This window comes from Zalophus californianus, chromosome 10, assembly GCF_009762305.2.
Source record: "Zalophus californianus isolate mZalCal1 chromosome 10, mZalCal1.pri.v2, whole genome shotgun sequence".
Classification (NCBI taxonomy): domain Eukaryota; kingdom Metazoa; phylum Chordata; class Mammalia; order Carnivora; family Otariidae; genus Zalophus; species Zalophus californianus.
In genome coordinates this window covers 31,175,858-31,197,316 of record NC_045604.1, presented here as the reverse complement: position 1 = coordinate 31,197,316, position 21,459 = coordinate 31,175,858, and the positions used below count along the sequence as shown (strand labels likewise).

The window sequence follows — 21,459 nt, the reverse complement described above, 5'->3', positions numbered from 1 at the left end:
CACTGAATAGAATCTTCTATTTAAAAGGACATGTTTAATTTGATGGTGAAACCAGAATTGAATGGTTGGTAGAAGGGTGGGCAGAAGCTTGAGAAGCAATTTTCTTGGGGATGGCTTGGGTGAAGGATCAATTTACTTTACTCTCTGCAGTTTGGAACCCTATAGCTCAGCCCTGGGGTGGGGGGGGGCGGGGAATAAAGGGAATTTGCCTCTGGTGCAAATCTCCAAGGGCTCTTTACCCACGGCTCTGAATGGAAACTTCTGGCAATCACTTCAACCTTTGGTCATGACTCATCCCTGTGGAGAACTCTCTCCTTTTGATCATATATATATAGGTTATCTGTTAGCTGTCTTTAAGAATATTAATTTAGATAAAGAATAGAAGATGGGATTTTTTTTTACTCTAAAGCTGTATTTTATTATTTTTTCTACTGTATATTCTACTGCCTTTTATTTCTTTCATGCATATCTTTATGGGGAAAAGTTCCTTCTCTTGTTCCTGACTTTTCATGTGTAGAGACTCCACTAGCACACTAGCATAATACTCTTCCCTCTTATTCATTCTACTCCAGACAGGCATTTAATTGGTAAGTCTGGAAGGAAAAACTGTGCATGTGACCCAGCATATATCCATCTGTGTGTGTGTGTGTGTGTGTGTGTGTGTGTGTGTGTGTGTTTCTCTCTTTCATTCTCTCCCTGAAGAACTAGCCTGCCTACAGAATGTGTATCCTCTTGGATGACCTTCTCCATAAAATAGTTTTCAGCCTGCATGCTCAAAGGTCTATGCCATATATTTCAAAATGATTCATACTGTTATTATAACCCCTTTATTTTTTTAATGGTGACTCAGAATTGTGTGTGTGTAATAAGGCCCAATTTGACATATTCTTATTTTTCTCTTAAAGAATCTAACTCAGTTTCTTCAATTAGTTGTCCTGACACTTCATTTCCTCTGAGGTGAAATGATAATCTGTACCTAAATTAGGATAAATCAAATGAATACAGATGAAGACTTTGATTGCAAACACCTGTATTATAACTTCCTCTGCTCTATTAGAGTATATAAATTTGACCCAAAACAAAGCAAATAGCTTTGACAATTTTCTGTTTTTTATGTTTTACCACAGATTGTGCTATTTTGTAGAACTGGCATGCACTGCCATTACAAACCTTTTAATTCTTTATTACTTTTAGATATACAAGAAGCCGAGATAGAGGTTGAGGACTCCCTTGTTACTGTATTATGATTTCTTTATTCTTTCCTTGGGTGGTCCCATTAATTTAGAGGTGGCATTTCTCTCCAATGAGAAAACCTATTAAAACCAAGAGCTAAGTAAAAATCTCTCTTCTCAGTTACTTTCTTAGCAATTGGAATCATAGCAGTTTCAATAGAGGTAGGAGGCTACTCTAGCATCATAATATTTAACCATATAAAAGCTATGACAAATTAGTCAAAACTCTTGAAAAACTCTGGCTGTATTGGGGGCAAAGAGATATAGTCAACACTTTAGAGGTGGCTGGTAAAGAACAATATTTATCCTGACAGGCTCACTGAGATAATGAGCTGAGTCAGCAGAAAGAGAGGACACTCCCCCAGGAGCACCATGGTAGCTGTTATCATAGCTGCTGGGAATCCTACACTGAGGTGTGGCTTCCACAAAAATGAGAGATGAGAACAGAATGCCACGGGCTACCATTCATGACACTTGAAATTTCTCTGGAGGTAGCACTGTGCACCTGAGTCTCTATAACCAAACTAGAAATGGGGTTATTGTTTCTGAGTGCCTCATAGGGTTCATCCTGATTCCCTGGTCATGGTGCCCCTTGGCCTCCATTTAGTCTTCACGGTGTGTTCCCTTGCTATCTCCCTGAAATTCTGTGTTCTTCATAAAACTATTCTATGTTGTCTCACAAATTATCATAACTTAAAGTCTTTTTAGCAGTTCCATTTAGCATGTATCCCTCCAGGTCCATCACCAGAATGAATCAAAATCCCTGATGTTGATATGGCAATTTCTAGAAAGTATGATTCTGTCATCTGGCTCAAATATCCTTACGGTTAATTGTGGATGAGTCAAAGTCAAAATAAGCCCCTTCTCATTTGCCCTGCACAAAGAAAGGAGTAGAAAGGTCATCATGGTGATACTGATGAATGATACAGAATTAATATGAGGATTCACTGGTAAGATAAAGTATCTAAGAAATATAGGGCTAAGTTTCAAGGTGACAAGTGGCAAGAACTCACCTGTCAGTTGGATCAATGGCTCTAAAATCAATGATCCCAAGAGCTACTCTTGCTATGAGACTCCAAATTATTCCAGAAATTGCAGTTTAATGGGACGATTTTGTTTCCATCTGACTAACTCCACAAGCACCATGGTATTCCATCAATTCTACTGCTCTGAAATGATTTTGAGACTACTACTTTTTTGGTTTCCAGGTCTGCTGAAAAGATTATATTGGTATCAAACACTGAAGACCCAAGAATAGGGCAACTTTAATTCTGAAGATTCTTGAAGCAGTGACAGGACTGAGTTGACCCAGAGCATGTGGTCAATAATTACACTAACTGTGTTAATGCTGTGCCATCTACATTCTCAATGATAACATTGGTTTGATGAATATGAACTCTGGAACAAAGAGAATGAAATGAATGAATGTTAAGATCCCAAGTGTTATTTGCAATGTATCCGAGTTCTTCCAAATGCCTGTAGATTTGTTGGAACAAATGTCCTACAGCAGAAGCTACTTGTTTGATCACATTGAGGGTCTCATGCTTGGTGTTTTCTTTCATGTATATGCTCTCAGAATTGGGGAGAATGTGATTATAGTCAACTAATAATGACTTGAGAACACTTTTTTATGCAGTATCAAAACTAGCAGTAATTATCTGATTAAAAATACTCCTTCAAGGGGCGCCTCAGTTGTTAAGCGTCTGCCTTCGGCTCAGGTCATGATGCCAGGTCCTGGGATCGAGCCCCACATTGGGCTTCCTGCTCCACAGGAAGCCTGTTTCTCCCTCTCCCACTCCCCCTGCTTGTGTTCCCTCTCTCGCTGTGTCTCTCTCTCTGTCAAATAAATAAATAAAATCTTAAAAAAACTCCTTCCAATCATGAAATAAGAAACATTAATACAGATCTGTCCATTTTTTCTAAAAATGAATTGATACATTTGATTAATCCTTGAAATCCCATTTTCAGATATTGTAGGAATCAAAGAAGAGACTTCATCCCAAAATTATACGGTATATAATCCAATGTTTACTTTTATAATTCTGAGCTTCTATTTCCTCTGGTCTTTATTATGGGATCAATTATTTGAAAATTATTGAAATTAGGATAATTTTGAAAATGTAATTCCTTGAAATTTCTGCTTATTTTGGATTGTGCATACTTAGGAGATTGCTATCCTCAAATTTAAGAATTTTGTGATAAATTTTTCTACAACCATATAGAAAGACAGTTGTCTTTTAACCTCAGCCTGTATTTTGAATAAAAGTTAACTACTTTAAGTACTTTTATTTTATTTTGAATCAACTTGGTTATGAACACTTTGAGGATGGAGAGTAAGTTTTTCTCCTGTTTTTGATATCTTCCTACCTGTGTAGGCCAGTATTTAGAATAAACAAGAGTTCTATAAATAGGCATTGAATTAAAGTAGCATAGTGATCCAGTCTCTACCTTTCCCTGTGACCAGAATCTATGTAATTTGGTGAGCATCTCTTTTGCTTTCTACTCTTCAGGGACACCATGTTAGTTTAACTTGACTCTTTATGTACATGGTAACAAATTCATAATAATACATGAATGTCTTATTGAATAATTTCAAAATCACTTATGAATATGAAGGTTTAAGAGAAAACTAGATGCAAATTATGAACAAGTATTTAAATATAAAACTTTCTAATTAGGGTTTTTTAAATGATTTTTGCAATAACTATTCAGTAACATTTGAAAGACTGGTTAGAGTAGTTACTCTTCAGAGATAAATAATGGAACTTCTTTAGGATGGCCCACATAGATTTAGAAGACAATTTCAAATTTATTGTAGAACTTGTCAGAATTTAGAGCAACATTGCAGACAGGAAACTGCCAAACTATCTTCAGTCCCTCATTATTATGCTTGACCTTTAACAAGTTTTACCACAGTAGGCTGAGATTGTACATAGGCACATTAGATACATGTTTTAAAACAGTGAATACCTTCAAAGATAATTTCAAGTGAATGAAAAATACATATAGTAAGAATTCTTTCAGATGTAGTATATTTAAAAAATGTTCTACTGTTGTTTGTGGAATGAATGAGTTTCTGTAATGAGTTTCACTACCTGCCATGAAATCAAGAACTTTTTTTTTTTTTTTTTTTTTAGAAAGCTGAGAAGCAACAAGAAAACTTTCGGGCAATGACTGACATTTCTTCTCCAAGAGAGAAGTTGATTTGAGTCAGAGTTTCACATCTAGAAACATCCAGTTGAATAACACTTAAAAAATCATGAGAGAGAAAGTCTTGTGAGTCCAACCAAGCCTCCAACTAAACTAAATTTTAGTTGTTTATATAAATTTTAGAAAATGCAAGAAAAAAATTGAGAGGTGTGAGATTTTAGAATTTCTAAGTACATATTTTTATTTCTTGACAGACTCCATTAACCCTGATCCAAGATTGAAATTGTTTACAGATTTTCTTTTTAAAACCATGAGAACACGAACTACGTTGATGTCCAATATCTTCTCTAGAGCTAACATTCAATAAACATTTTAGATTGATTATGAAATGGCCACATTGTAACAGTTTGATAGCACTGTCTGTGGGTATAATCTCGTCCTTTCATGAGGATCATTGGTGGCTGCATTCATTTGGATGGAGGCCATTACAGGCTGACTTCTGTGCTACTGTAAATTGTCTTAAAGCTGAGTTCAGTGCATTTACTAAAATGCTATGAGATTAATTTTTTAAATTTGCAACCAATACTAATATACACTTTTTGCAGCATTACTGGTATTTAGATGGAATAGCAGAATATAATATGTTGATGAGGTAAAGGAGATAAAAACAGGATACTGATGAGCCATAGGGAAATATGACTGAGAACAAATTGATTTCATAAAACAAATATAATTGGCGTGACAATAAAAGGTGTATTATCCACACAGGTCAAACCCTATTATAGTGACTTTCAAGAGAACTCAGTATATAGGAATTTTAAATAAATAAGTAAAATAAATGGGCTTTTCTATGGTGCTTATATACGTTCTGTTTCAATCTTCCTTGTAATGGAACTCATTAGAGAGATTTGACCTGCACATCTAAGAATTGATTACCCATGATAATGTGAGATCGGGCAGGCATCCTTTCTAGAATTAATACCATCTTGCATTTTTATTATACTGACGTTCCCCCCCACCACCCTATTATCCCATATTTTAGGACAATAATAGAAGAAAAGCCATGAAGAAAAGCAGTTAGATGCACAGGTGAAGTGTCTGGTCTTTGGGTTCAAATGCTAGTCCATCACACAGGCATTGTGTCAGCTTGGACTTATTACTTAGCCATTCTCTTATTAAATTTCTTCATTTCCAAAAAAGGAATACTAATGGGACTTACATCATAGAAATTTTAATGAGAATTATATGTACTGTACATAGCACTATGATTTACTGGCAGTAAGCACTTAATAAAAATCCCTAGTATCATGGGATCTATAGGGTATGTGTGAGACCGTTCACAAATGGGAAGTTGCATAACAAAGGGGTTAAGTGCTTCTGTAGGAGGTTTGATGCTTCTTATTAAAATAAATCGACTCAGCTTTATCTGTAGCAGGGCTTTTATCAGAACTAATGTTATTAAGCAAATGGAAATGTTGTGCTTTCATCTCTATGTTTTCTTTTATCCAGTCATTTTTAGAGACACCTGAGAAATGGAAAGAATTCTATCTTATCATGCAAGATAATTTACTCCATGAATTTGGATTACTCACTTCTCTTTTCGGGGCTCAGTTTCTTTGTCTACGAGTAACCTCTAAGGCCCTTTTCTGAGTGAAAATAATATTATTTCACAAACTAGATCATCAAACTCTTGAACTCTGAAGTTTGACTCTAATAAATAAGTTTCTTAAATTAAAAGAAAAGAAATCCACATTGTGAACATGAAAAATGTTATATTTCATTTTATGCATATTATTTAGGCACTGGTATTTCCTAGCTCACGACTTCCTTTGGTTTGGCATCCCATTTCAAAAGGAGTTATAATGGAAATTCAGATGCATAAATTCAACTTAGCATTAACAGAAATTATGGAATTAAAGTTTTCCCTACCAAGTTCAAATGTGACCATTTGATGTAATGTATTGTGTGTTACTGTTTGCATATGGTATAATGTATCACAGCTTTACAGAATGACAGACAAAATTCAAATCTGATATAGGTAAATATTTCTGAAAGTCTACATGATTTTCATTAAATAATTCACATTTCCAGTTAACAAACTACTTTCTAGACCTAATATGATACTTTTATTTTTCTCCTTCATTTTCCCTTTCTAAAGATTAGGTTTATATGATTATTTGAATAAAGTGACTTTTTTTAAAAAAGAGGGATAAAAAAATTCATAGACATTTCCACAATTTCATATTATAGATAATTTTATAACACTTAATTTTTGTATGCTGTGAACATCTATAAAGGCAATTTAATTTGGACGTATTCTGTGTTTCTACCATATTCTAGAGGCAGAGATAATTTTGGTAGACAAACAGGCATAAGAAATCAGTTTCTAATTGTCTAATTTATGACATACTCTGAATAGTTCTTAAATTGTTGATCACAATTTCCTGAAAGGATAAATTAAATCTCTTACATAGACTTTAGTAGAAAAAAAACCTCAGTATAGTTATAACCCTTTATATTTCAAGTGTATTTTTATAATTCACTTTACATTTATTATTTAACTCACTTGACATGATATTTTTCTCCATGGATTCCCATCACTCATGCTGCACTCCTGATTTTTGGACTTCTAGTATGAGCCCTGCTTCTGACATCTGAAAGTGAAAATTCAACTCCTTGCATTTATTCCCTGTGGAAGTTGTATCTACATATACCATAGTTATAAACTAGTTTAAACCTAAAGCATAGCCTGAATTAGCAAGAGAATTTATAACTTTCCTAAGTTGCTCATAAACAAGAGATCTGAGTAAATTTGCATTGCTAAAATTCAGGGTAAAAACATTGTTAGAGTTCTTCAACAGCATTTCAATGATCAACTTCCCAAAAATAAAAATAGGGGTAGTGCTAACTTGAAATACCACTTTGGTAATACCTTGAAGATGTCTATTTTGTAACTCTTAGTATTACTGTCCAGATCAGCATCTGGGAAACCCCCACAGTCATATCATATGATTGCAATAATAACAATTAAGATCTAGTGAATCCTTTCTTTTGTTGCACAACCCAGTGGTTCCAGATTATTACAGAGTTTGCAAAGAATATCCTACACACACACACACACACACACACACACACACACACAATCTCTATGAAGAAGTGACCATGTTGTTTCCTGATCTGACTTGGTTCATCAGTAAAATACATTTTATGAATTATCTAAGTTCTCCTTAAACTGTATGGTTTTACATATGCTATTTCATGCAGGAAATCAGCAGATTCAGATGAAGAATATCTTTTGGAAGGCACAAATAGGAATCAAAGTTTATAGACAAAGGGATTTAACAAGTGAAAAGACATTTAAAAGGAATCGTTTTGAAAAAGTATAAATATGAGTAGATTTTCAATAGGCTGGACCACTTGGCACATGTGTAACGTATTGAGATTATTTTGAAAGCACAGAATTCATTAATCTGTTAATAGTCTCAATTTCAGCTAATCATGCAGAGGTATGTCCTGGGACCTTGGAAATCTAGTAGCCCTAATTCCCTAAACTACTGACAGGGAAACTGAGGTCCCCAAAGAGTCACACAGTTACTTATTAACATATCTTCTCATTCTTTACCCAGTGTTCTTATTTGCTGTGTGACTATAATGAGAAACAGACATAAAAATACTGAGAGATGTTAATAAATTGACCAGAGTTTTGGAGAAACGAGAATAAAAAAAAAAAAACCAATGAGTGACACTGACTATGAAATTATCTGAAGGGAAAGGATATTGGTAGGGTATCTTAAAGGCTAAGGAAGATCATAGGTGGCTGAGAAAAAGAAAAGAAAGAAAAAGTGAAAAAGTTCCATAAATATGTTTGCAGTTCTTTTGGCCACGTTATAAGAGAAGAGCCTTTAAAGACCAGTTTTCCATACTCTTGAATTCGTTTTATAGTAAAAAGGTGATATCTTTCAATAAATGATTTGGTATACAAAAATTATAGAAGAGATAAATTTTAACTATGTTGTATAGCAATTTATTCTTTTAAGAAACGGTACAGTCAAAATCATTGTATTACTACCACTACTACCACTATTATTTTATTTACACCTAGCCTAAAAGATCAGGGTCACATTTATTGAGGGCTACAACATACTCTGGTTTGAACCTGAAAAAAAGTTGGGAGTCTTGCTTACTTATCTATTATCATCTTTAAACTATGTCAGCCTACATATTGCCTGGAGTAAATATTTACTAGTGGTTACTATTGTCCAGTCTTGAAATAACACATGTAGTTCATAAATGAAAGTTGAAAATACAGTTTTGTTGGAGAGCGAGCTCAAGTATCTGACCTAGGTATTTTAGATGCATCTTTTCTGAGGCATTAAGATCTTGACTTAAGTTTTAAATTGACTTTAGGTATCTCTTGATAGATTGCTACCCAAATAATTAGTAAGGGATTTATAGGGAAAGATAAATTTAAACTCACCTTCAGGTAATCCTAAAATTTTCTCTCTGAAGATTATGTAAAGGTTCTGATGCAGATTTCCACTCTGATGCCCTCACAGAGGGATACATAGCATTAAGAGGTCTATATGGCAATGAATTACCACATAGCTCATGCAAATCCACAGCAATACTGTGCTCAAATAAGGATCTCGGTTTCAATACATTTTTTTCAGAAATGCATTTCCTCCCCTTTAAAGGGAAATCTGACTCCACATGAAGAGGCAAAAAACAGTCCTCAAGTCAATGCTCATTTCTTTAACTATGACATTACTGACATTTTCCTATCAAATCAAACCAAACATAACTCTGCGGCTCCTTAGAATACTTTAAAATAAGCATCTGTATGAGATACTATGAGTGTAAAAATATGAAAACTAATATCCATGAAGCTACCTATAATACCTGCTTCTTTATAAAAACAATAAAATGAGGGCAATGGAGATCATGTTAAAGTATAAAGCTTTAGTCATATTACCAATCTCTTATGTAATGTGAAAACCGTAAAATGTAAAAGGCTCAATTCTAAAGAATTTGAATAAAAGGGAGACAGGAGACATTTTCTCAATTTCTGCAACCAAGGGAGTTAGTAGAGGTAGGGCAAAGAAATATTTTAACTTAAATCTTTATATTAAATCATAATTTTTTTAAACTAGAAATGAATAAATACGGTTTCCAATGAATATATTCACTTGAAAATTTTTCAATAATTTTAAGGTAAATTAAGAAGCAGCGAATATAAGAACTTCATATTTGATATTTTGTTCATTTTTTGTTTGTGATACATAACTTGGTGATTAAAAATGAAGATATGAAAGATGATCTCGCAAGCAAAAGGTAGTGATTACTCCTAAAGCCAAAGGGACATCAGGAGACAGAAAGGGGATGGGAGTCTTCAATCGGTTTATAGTTAATTTCTTAACGGCTTGGAGTAAATGAAGAAAAATACTAAAAATTGTTAATCTTGGTGGTAGAAACATGAAAATATTTTTACATTGCTTATACCTTTTGTGCAGTTTGAAATATTTCTAAATTAATCAGGATTTTTCCTACTTTCTGTATTCTAGCTTACAAAGACAAGTTTATATATGACTTCTTTTGTGAAATTTTAAAACCTTTGTTTTCCTCATAAGTTAGAGATTTCCTTTTCTTCAAAGTTCAAAACTATATATTTAAAATGAGTAATGATGTAATTTAGAGAACTGTCAATCAAAACTTTCAGCGGAAAGATAAAATAAAATTTTAAAGCTTTTAATGTATTCTATACCCAATAGCTTTATTATCCCCTTTTATGTTTATATAATTAATTTTGAGTCATTTTTTATGCTTTATGGATATTATCTAACATTTCAGAGGCAAAAACATGGCTATTTTATTCAAAATATCAATTAATGCATATGTATAAATGGTTTTCTCTTAGAGTTATCAAACACTATGTAAATACAGAAATATACTTTATAGAATTGTTGAAGTAAACAAGTTTGACTATATTCCAGGATCAAATCCTAGGGCATTTTATGTTTTCTTATCTTAGTGAATGCAATTTTTAGAAGTAAAATTAATCCTCTAGAAAACAAAACAAAACCTAGAACATAAGAGCTTCAGGTATTACTATGAGTGTGTATGTAAAAATTTAAACAAAATAATTATAGATGATTTTCTGTTAATTTCAAGGATAATTTGTTTAGACAGAAATCACTACCTTAAATATTCTTACAAAAATTCATCATAAGGTACCAAACTGGTTTTAATGTAAGCTTCAATGGAATCATAAATTTAGTTATATCTTGAAGAACACCTATAGTCGCCATGTATTAATTATAAAAGAAAGTGGATGTAAGTTTACAGATCTTCTTAACCTTTCTCTCCCTCTTTTTTTTTAAGGCGGGCATCATAACTACTGGATTGCTTTTTATGCTAAGCACGCTCTGTTCATTCACAATCTGAAGCTGGTACATAGTGTCCAATAATGGCAAAGCACTTGCAAAAATGTTGCACCTGGAACAAGGAGGAGTGAGGAGAGCAAAGGTCAAATCCAGGCCTTAATAAGCATTGACTAAACAGACTTTAGACTCAGTGAAAAGTCCAGACGACCCCTGCAGCGTCATCTTACAGCTCTGATTTTCTTCTTTTCAAGATGTAGTATAATCCATAAATACAACCAAATCACTAGCAGCTTAGGCTTTGGTTTGGTTTTTATCTTCCAGGGTTTTTTCCCCCCTCTCCTCACAGAGATTTGAAAAATTAACCCTTTTCTGTCATCAGACTAAGCAAAGAATGAATTTCTTCCTGGTCACTGTTGTCAGCTTAAATCTTCCCGTCCTTTCAGGGCTGGGCCGGGGGGGCGGGGGGAGGCACTCTGTGAAGTGCTTACAACAACCAGAGCAGTGGCCGACTGTTACATTTTCTCCCCTTAAACGTTGATGGATAGATATCCCAGAGATGGTTAATAGCAACAAGGTGATCAGACGACTCTACAAATCAGTGAAATATGTCTCTTTCATGAATGTTTCTAAGCAGTAAACATAATACTTAAAATCTTAAATGGAATTTTGGTTTAGTTCTGGTTTTCCATCACACAGAGTTTACATTTCCATACAGATTTCTAGATAATCCATATGGATGATAAAAATAGAACCAACTAGAATCAACTTTTTGACATATTTGCCTCACTTTGGATTCTCTGGTACAGTTCCCACGCTCATATTCTTATGGACATAATCTCTTTTCATACCTTTGTTCTATTCCACATTTGCTTAAGGAAAGGTTAGGCCCTTTAAGTTAAAACAGCAAATTTCCCTGTAGGAAACATACCAAATCAAGTATGAACTGCAGGAATGAAGAGGCCACCTCAAGTGCATTACTTGAGAGAAAACTTCCACTCCAAAGTGGGTAGAGTCCACGTGCTGGAAGTGAGAACTGTCCAATCACATTCAGTATAATCCTGTTATTCTGTTTACGACACTGCAGATTTTCAGAATGCCAAAGATATCTGCATCTGCCCCTACATTTATTCTTTTGATGTCACATATACCCTGTTTGCCCCACTTCTTTCACAGTTTAAAAATATAAAATTAAAAAAAAAAAATTCAGCTCTGAGTGTGAACCGCAGCTGCATAATTAAGGGTGAGGCAAAGTCTTACCTAAGCAGGAATGGCTGAGAACGTAGCAAACTGGGTTGAGAAGCCTCAAATGTTCAGATGTGTGCTCTAGTCTGGGGAACGATTCTTTAGAAGGAACGTGAAAACAGATACAAATGGTGTCCCTGGAGACTTAAAGGGGGCCTGGGTTTCTCGAGGATCTCTCTCTCTGACTGATGATCACAGTTTTACAGACCAGGAAAGGGGATATAGTGAGGTGCAGACATTTGACACAGCTGCAAAGCTCCCAAAACTGATCACAATTTCTCCTGTGCTGTTCATCTAAAGAATTGGGATATACAGGAAAACAGACTAGCAAATCTCAACCATGACCCCATATAAATAAAAATACTAAAATTCATTTAGTATTTGTCATTATCAGTGATCCTACAGAATCATGATCCGTCATTTTTCAGAATAACATGGAAGAAGAGAAAGTGGGAGTAACTCAGAACTATATTCCTTTTTTTTTTTAAGATTTTATTTATTTATTCATGAGAGACAGAGAGAGAGGGAGAGAGGCAGAGGGAGAAGCAGGCTCCCAAGGAGCAGGGAGCCCGATGCGGGACTCGATCCCAGGACTCTGGGATCATGACCTGAGCCGAAAGCGGACACTTAACCATCTGAGCCACCCAGGCGCCCCAGAACTATATTCCTTGTTTATACCTCTCTGTTATGAACATCTTAGCTTTAACCATCTGAAATTACAGCACCAATATAATTTTAATTTTTTCCCAAGATCCCATTATCTATTACCTCCTACATAAATGGCTAGATTCACTGTCAACTAGAATTTGTTCTTTTAAGAGTAAAATTGTATAATTTTTAGACTTTGTATTATGCTTAGACTTTGTTTTCTGTTTATATTTTGATGTCTCAAGTTTCTAAATATACTTCATGTATTTAGGGTAACAGAATAAAAATGGGCTAAATCATTGTCATATATTTCTAATGGGTTTTTTTAAATTCATGAATCAGGAGGAAAATTATCAAATATGAGACATTGTAATTGATGCATATACTTAATGATGTAATGAGAGTTTAAATATTTTGGTAATACAAATTGACTTTTTACAAGGTTCATAAAGAATTGACTTTATATGTTGGTAGTTAGAACATGCCTTCAAAGGTGTGAATCCCATGGGCAACGGCATTTCAGTTTTTGTGAAATTTTGATGCAAAGAAATTCTAATTGATCTGATCAGTCATAAGCTGCATTTTTTAAACAATTGCACTAGTGTGCCTTTGATGAGGTATCTCACTTTTGACAACTAGTAGATATGCTTGAGGTAAAAGGTTACCTGCAGAAGAATGAGCAAAGAATTCCAAATCAGAGACAGTGTTACTGTGAGGCCAATATTTTTCAATGACACTGATGTTTAATTCAGATTTTTTCTAATATCTATTATATACTTTTAAAATATGCACCTTTGGTACATGTTTCTATCTTTATTAGTCAAAACAATGACAGGATCAGAAGGATAATTTGCTTTCATCTAACACTTTTACCATCTGAAAATTCAATTTTTAAAAAGAGAACATATTTGACTCTTTGAAGTAATAAACTATGAAGAAAATTATTTGAGTCAAGAACTTGTCCAGAAGAAACAAAACCTGAAAACTCACATGGCCACTTTCACAGCATATATGATTTGCTAAGTGAGCCACTGACTATATTAGATCATCTTCAGTGCTTGCTGTCTTTTAGTAATCCAAGTCCAAATGAAATCTCCAGAATTTTTTTCTTTTTTATATAATGACTACACACATAATGGACCAAGAATTTTATATAGTGGATATTTTCAAGGTAAATTTATAAGTATATGTATGTTCCAATAATGATGTGTTCAAAATAAATTGAGTATCATCATTCTTCTTAACTCAATCATTATGCCAGTATTTTAATGCTTTTTTAAACCAATCACTTGCTTACCAGCTAGTTGAGAGACTATGGAGGTGCATGATAACTTTTTTTGGATTACTTACGATGAAATGGCAGAAACAGCCAACTCACATAATTTGCATTGAGGATTAATCTCACAGCTATATAATTTTAATAAAAATTAAATGTTTTCAATTAGTTTAGATTGGCTAGTAAGGGAAAAACACAAAGACAAAACTGAGGCAGTGAGCCTTACAATGCCTCCACTGATTTCTCCACTGGCCCTTCCTCTGCACATGGTCAATTAGAATTGAAAATCCTGTGCTGATTTCATTCGCTGGAATTTTTAAGCAGGTCAGGAAGAAAGATGTTATTGAAAGGAAAAGTCTCATCTAAATAAGAAAGGAGCACGTGGCCATCTGGTCTTAGCTATACATATAAAAAGTTATTTCAGCTGAACTGCAGGCTTGATGTTTAAAAAGATGTGCCAAGAAATCAACCCCAAATCTGTTTACGGTAAAATATCCCAAATGTTTCTTTTTCAACCTCCAAATATGCAATACACAGTTCATTTCCTATCTGTGATTCATGAGCCCATTTGACCCCAGCGCCTCACTGAGCTTGACTGAGTTTCAGGCAGTGGAACATTCAATCACTCTTAGAACACTACTCCTTAATGGGATATCAACAGGACCGTGGGTCTTTTGAAAATTGTGAAAATAACCTGGATAGTTTTCACTCAAATTAATTTTGAGTGCTGTCTGCATGTAGGCTAGAAAGAATAAAATCTGAGGCATGAGGCAACCAAACCAATTTTCTTTCTTTTCTCATTGTGACTTGAGGTTCCTGTGCATTCTCTGCGCAGTGCTCGGGCATCTACTCAAAATAATTTCAGGTCTCAAGCCTAAAGGCAAGTTTTTTAAAAAAACCCAATCTGTTCTTTAATAAAGAGAAATATGAGCGTGAGTCTACTTTTAGAAATCATCTTCATAATGTTAAAAAATGAAGTTTTTCTAAAAAATAACATTTTATACTGTTTGCCACATTAGAGTCATATCTTTTGATACGATTGAAATATGTTTTGATATGAGACATTTGCAATTACATCATCAATACATTAATTTAGCCATTATCTGAGTACGTCCCCCTGCTAGCATAGACGTGGCTATGTTGACCTCCCCATCTAAATTTCATTGTATTAAAATATGTTAATATTCTAACTCAAGATCATTTAAAAAATTTAAAAACTCTGGCTATAATAAAATACCAACGATTATTTTTGGTCATAAAACTACATTCAAATATATTTTATATATACCCAATCTATACACATGTTCAAGAACACATGATTATAATATCAACATATATGCTAAGCAAGAGTGTAGGTTTTCACTAAAGTCTTCAGATAAATGATTGAATTAAGGATATTCTAATATATGAAATAAGAATCTTGACATATCTCTGACATAAGATATCAGTTGTTTTGTATTTTTTCTTTTTGTATATTTACTATGTTTGTTCTGCCGTTTCAAATAAATCATTACTATTGTGTAAGAAGAATAAACTGTACTATAGTAAATTGTTCTTTCTCCTTTATGCTCTGAAAAACCATTTGTTCTGAATTGGCGTTACGTAGTTCAACTATTTCAATCAAGTCCATTATCTTCTTTTCTTTGAAAGATGCCTTTTTAGTAACCTGTATCCCCAGTGGGCAAAGTCATGTTCTGTTTTTAGAAAGTAGGTGAAATTTAAATCCAACTACTTGTTCATTTTTTATGTTTGACAAAACAATTATATAATTCATCCTCAGGCAAGAACTCCACTATAGGCTGGAAAAACTATTTATGTAAAAAGTATGGAGTCAAGCCCAAAAATTTCTCAAAAAAGTTATTTATTAGTTCACACTGGCGTCTTACCCCACAGAATGTCACCTAACTTGTGTAGCTTGTTTTTTCTAAGTACTAAATGTGTCTGTTCTTTGAGCTATATACTTTTCTCAACAGAAGTAACATGAAAGCAAAAAAGAACAAAACACTTTTTCTCTTGTTTTAAAACAATCACACAATACCTCAGCAAAATTAATTTCATTAATTTGTACGTTGGTATATAAATCGTGCTGGTCATATACATATGTCTTGCAAATCCTTTCAAAATTAATCCTTTTCTAAGTATGCAAGAAAGAAGTATTCAGAGCAAATCCCAAAATTCAAGAAAATATTGTATCAAATACTTGGTATATAGGAACTGGTTAAGTATACCCGGCCGTTCTATATTAATGAAGATTAACTTAAATTACATATCAAAACTTAGTAATTAAGAGACATCATGTATGCATGGTTGTTCTATATTTATGTCTCAGCTATGGCAATATGTTTCCATAAAATTATTAAACTTTGTTCTATTTGAGTTAAGTAAAATAAAATAGTACACTTAAATATACACATTATTAAAAATCTAGACAATTTGTTTGGTATATAACTGTTTAGTGTAAGACCCATAAAATAAACTTGAAAATAAATACAAATACTGCACCAGCCCACAAAATTTTAACCCAATTATCCTCTAAACCAGAGCACATGAAATGAGCATTACTTTTAAAATCATTGGTATATATTTTTTCTTTAACCAATAAGTTAAGAGTGAAATGATTTAATGTTTGCAAAAATTTAACTGACAAATAAGAATCACTAAGTCATAACACCTATCAGTATTGTAGCATTTTTATCCAAGTGATTGCAAAATGTTCACCATTTCTACATCCTATTCATAGCACTGAAATTGAAATTCAGCCACCTCTAAAATGTTCAACCAGCATATTAGTAAGGCTTCCTAGAACCAGAAAACTCTGCCTGACTACAGATACCTTGATAAACATGCCCATACTGCCCCATAAACACATCTTCAAGAAGGAGATAACTACAAATAAAATAGTCCTTCCTGTGGGTGTTGGTTAACCCCACAAACATGTGAACTTCCTATGGGCACACACCCAACAGACATTGGCGATTAGGTGATTGAAAATGTTGCCCACAAAGGCGAAATTTTATATGTGATGACATCACCAGCAAACCAGGGTTTCTCTGTGATATAATGATATAATTGCCTGGCTGAATGTGTCTCTTGAGTGTGTGTGTGTGTGTGTGTGTGTGTGTGTGTGTGAGAGAGAGAGAGAGAGAGAGAGAGAGAGAGAGAGAAAGACGGTTAAAGAACAGCATCATCAGAAATGCTATAACCTTCTGCAAGATTTGCAAGAATCTTTCCACAGACCTTTGACTTTTTCCAGATTTAATACAGCTTAAGTTCATTCAAAAATGCATTTCCCATACGAGTAAATTGTGTTTTGTTTAGTTAGCACACTGTTAATCCTAAAATATCCCCCTGATGGGTCTGTCGAGATTTCTATACCAAATGAGGCATGTGTATCTGTATAATATGATGCAGGAGTTGCAGGGTCCCTTGAGACCTGCATTGGAACGGATAAGACGTCTTGGTTTTAAAGGTAATGAAAGGGTTAAAAATTGAGGCTGTCTGGGGTAAAAGAAAGGGGATATTGTTGTCTTTAATCTTTCCGCAGTATGTGTAAGACTTCCATCCCGGATCTGCACATAGCAGTGGAATAGGCTCGGCATGCATTGCGTGCAAGCTCCTTGATTGTAGAGGGGGGAAAAAAACCTGGCTGGAGTCCAGACAGGCTGGAGCTCTGTTGATCATTATGTCTAGCCTTCAGGTGTCTCAGCACACAGTGGGCGGCGGTGGGGGAGGTGTAGATAACATGAGAGCAGACAAAGAAAAAAAAATGGTGTATTTTAAAAACATTATGTGAAAATTTGTGTCCAAGTCCTCTTTAAAAAATGAATCCTACCGTCTTGGACTTTTATAATTAGAACACAAGCTCTGCTCTGGCAGATCTCTTTAAGCCATAATTAGTTATGTCTGGAGCCTTTGAATAATTCCTTTCAATAATTGATGGAGTTGATACTCTTTTTTAAAAATAAGGAGGGCAATGTTTTCTTACAAACTCTCTTTTTGTTGGAGGCTTTGTCGTTCAAAATCTTCATCAGTCACAATCACATCGATTTGATTTGCCTTTTAATTTCTTATGAGACTTGGCTTATAACTTTTTAAGAATTTGGATGATTCTAGAAGTAAAGGCATAACGCATTGCTAGATTACCCTAGCTCAATGTAAAAAGAAAGCAATAATACAGGATCATTCTTCCCCCATTTGTTTCCAATTATTTTATAAATAAAAAAAAAAACTGGTTTGTATGTCGCTTCTGTTTGAAACTCCATCAAAAAACCTTACCAAGCATGTAAGTTAGATGCTAAGTGTATCTTTTGCCTTCTAGTAAGAAGAAATCCCAAATTCTTTTATTCTTCAAGCATTCTATAAAGAAGCTTCCGCATGCCTCCTCCCCACCCCCACATCCTCACTCCACCCTATTAGGAATTTCAAAAAAAAAAAAAAATCTTTATACATGGAAGGCTGGATCCTGATACAGAAAGCTGTCTTTTCCTTCTATCTTTACACTGACCACTTTACCCAGTCACCTTTCACTTCTGCCGGGACTTTATTTCCCATTTTGTGGACGAAAACACCGAAACCAGCTAGGTCTCTATCATTACTATAAATGAAAAGTCGTGGTTAGAAAATAAATAAAAAGAAAGCTCTGGCTTGAAGCCATTGTTCAGAATTTAAGAGCTATTTGCCCCCAAGTGTCTTAGCAGTCTTTCGTAGCTAATTATAATAACTGTCAGATGTCTGGAAAGTCTATGGTACCCTTGTCAGTGGAGTCAGCAAAGTTTGCCTTTTATTTTTCTTGGGGACAGATCAGATCTGATTAGACATAAAGAACGAAAAGAAGTGAACTAAGTACATATGTGTGTGCCTTCATTTTTTCCTTAGGAACAAAGCAGCATACAGGAGCAAGGTTCCGGGGTGCAGCCCTCCTGCAGCTACTCTTTGGAATGCCTGACTTTTATTTTTAATTCTTTATCCTTAACATAACAAAGCATGCAACAATTGTCCCCCCGAAATATCTTCCTGCCTGCCGAATACCTTTCCGGACACATACAAAAGAGTGCCCTAAAAATCCTTACATCTTTGATGCTTATGACATAAAACTATTTTCATCAGTACACTTGACGGAAAGAAATGTATACTTACAATTTCAAAATGGTTATTGGTGCTATTTCCTTGTCCCCGGAGGCAGAGCAGGCTTTTGCCAGACTGTCCCTGGTACAGGTGCAGAATCCCCCGTTTTCCTGAAGGAGGGAGGCAGGAAAGCGCTTCCTAAAGTCACTCGGAACTCAGCCACTTGTGCTTGGGCATCCCTTGCTCCTGTAAAAGCTGTACTATCTGCAGTTCTGAATTGAACCAAATTACAGCCCATGTGAAAGACAGGGCCAGCGAGTCATGTGGGAGACACACAGCCATCCTATTGGCCACCGGGACATAGCTTAGGCATTCTGCCTTTTCCACCATTGGTGAATAGTTAAAACTGAAAGCATCTAGATCCTCCTCTTGAGCTTATTTGTCCTTTATGTGTGGAAGAATGACTGTAGGATTTTACAGTGACAGAATTAGTTAAGAAAGGGACTGAAGTCATCCTTCACAGAGACTAGTGGGAGGAGATTGGAAGCTCAGCTTTTTCAAGATTTTTTTTTCCTTTGGATCCCCCTGCCCTGCAGTTTTGCCTGTGATTTGCCTGTTTGCCTGTCAGAAAAACGTGTTTGTTTATTTGTTTGTTTTCCCGGTTAACTTTGGAGGTGACAGAAAGTAAATTATCAATCTCATTCCTTTGTGGAACTCAATCACGTTTTGAAGCACAAAATCATTTTTTTTCAGTGATGAATTCACAGATTTTATTTTGATAAAGAAGCTTTATTGCAGTTCTAAACTAGCAGGGTAAATTAGTCAATCATGACACAGAAATAGAATTAACTTTTTTGAGGAGCTATTACGTTTTGGAGAAAGCAGGTGGGAAAATAACTCTGGAAAACATTAAAAGGCAACAATGTCAAGGAAATCAAAGAAACGGCTTCAGCTAAGCAGGGATGAAGAGGAAGTATAATTTTTCCAAAGTCATTTTTTAATTTACCTCTTATGGTAATGCAAAAATTTCACAAAACTGGCAGGCAGAAGTTATATTTCAGCTATTTCAGGATGATTTCATTCATCTGATTCCTAAAAATCTCTGGTGAATTTGTAACGATTTAGAGGTACAAGTTATCTCAGAGATCAAGTCCCATGTTTCCAGCTTTGAAGGTGAGGAAAGTGGACTCTGACAAATAATAACTCTATTCATTTATACTGATCCACAGAGTTATGCAAAATAAGTGAAGGGATTTCTAAGTGAGTAGTAGTTTGCTCTTTCTTGCTGTGTACCTGCTAAGACCTAGTCAGTCTTGTTTAATTTAATCGTTGCAACAACCCATAGAGTCCATTTTATTACTTTTGTTTCTTGTTGGCAAAAACAGGTACTTTACTACCATTGTTTTAATCCATATATGACTGATTGCATGTCCATTTTTTCCAACTAGATATGTTGCCTTCTAAAATAATAATGGTTATCATTGTTATAGGTACCTTCTTATTGTGTATGCCAGGTAATGGGTACAGCATCTCACATCATCTTGTTTAATCTTTACAACTATTAGTAAATGAGTTATTCTGTTATCCCTGTTTTGTAGATGAGAAAATGGGGCCTATACTACCCAGTGTCATGGAGTTGGTAGTTGATGGTACTTGATTCAAACCAACTCTCATTCATTTTACACGCCATATATGTTCTCATCATGATGTTGAATAAGTTTTTTTTCTTTATTTCTTTCTGGTATAATATATTTGAATATTTCAGCATAAATGGAGAACATCTACTTCAGTCATGTAAGTGTGTTTGGTTCAGACCCAGACCATACCATTAAAAGTAATCCACATGTGACTATAAATAGGCATTAGAGTACCAGGCATGGAGCCATATTTTTCTCTGGGCCCCACAAGAGCCTTTGCACAGAATCTTGCAACAATAGAAGCTTCCATATTTGTTGAAGGAATGCACTTTTCCCAGAACATTAGTCTGGGGCTTAAGAAGCCCTTCAACTGGTTCAGAGCTTGGAACCCATGGAATAATAAGATCAGACAAGTCATGGATCCTTTCCAAAATGGCATCAAAAATTCCATTTCTGTTAGGGAAATATCAAGAGCCCTCATGGAGTTTCTTGAATGTGTCGCTCCTGCAGCCTAAATCATATAAATTAAGGGAACTCCCATTCACTCTTCCTACCCCTGTGTGGTCTATTTGTAGACTGGAGGTAATTTCTGAAGGAAATATGATTGCATCCTCATCACCTGTACAATCTAAAGTACACACTGCTATCTCTTAGAACATGCTGTAGCTAGGATAGGTTAAGCAGGTCCAAAGTAGAATTAGAAGATAATTTTTAGTCCTCTGCTTTTTTGAATATTTCTCCTTCATTGAATGGTGCCTAGTTTCCCCTAAATTGTCATCATCCAGGGCACCTGGGTGGCTCAGTCGGTTAAGTGTCTGCCTTCAGCTCAG

General features: G+C 34.8%; 1 long non-coding RNA gene across 1 annotated transcript in view; it reads right to left on the bottom strand.

Moving 5' to 3' along the window:
• Nucleotides 1–19,230, bottom strand: part of LOC113931831 — a 46,775-nt gene extending 27,545 nt beyond the window's left edge. Inside the window, exon 1 of the long non-coding RNA XR_003522880.1 lies at nt 19,065–19,230. This is a non-coding gene — a long non-coding RNA (uncharacterized LOC113931831). The remainder of the gene's footprint in view (nt 1–19,064) is intronic.
• Between the last annotated feature and the right edge of the window lie 2,229 nt (nt 19,231–21,459).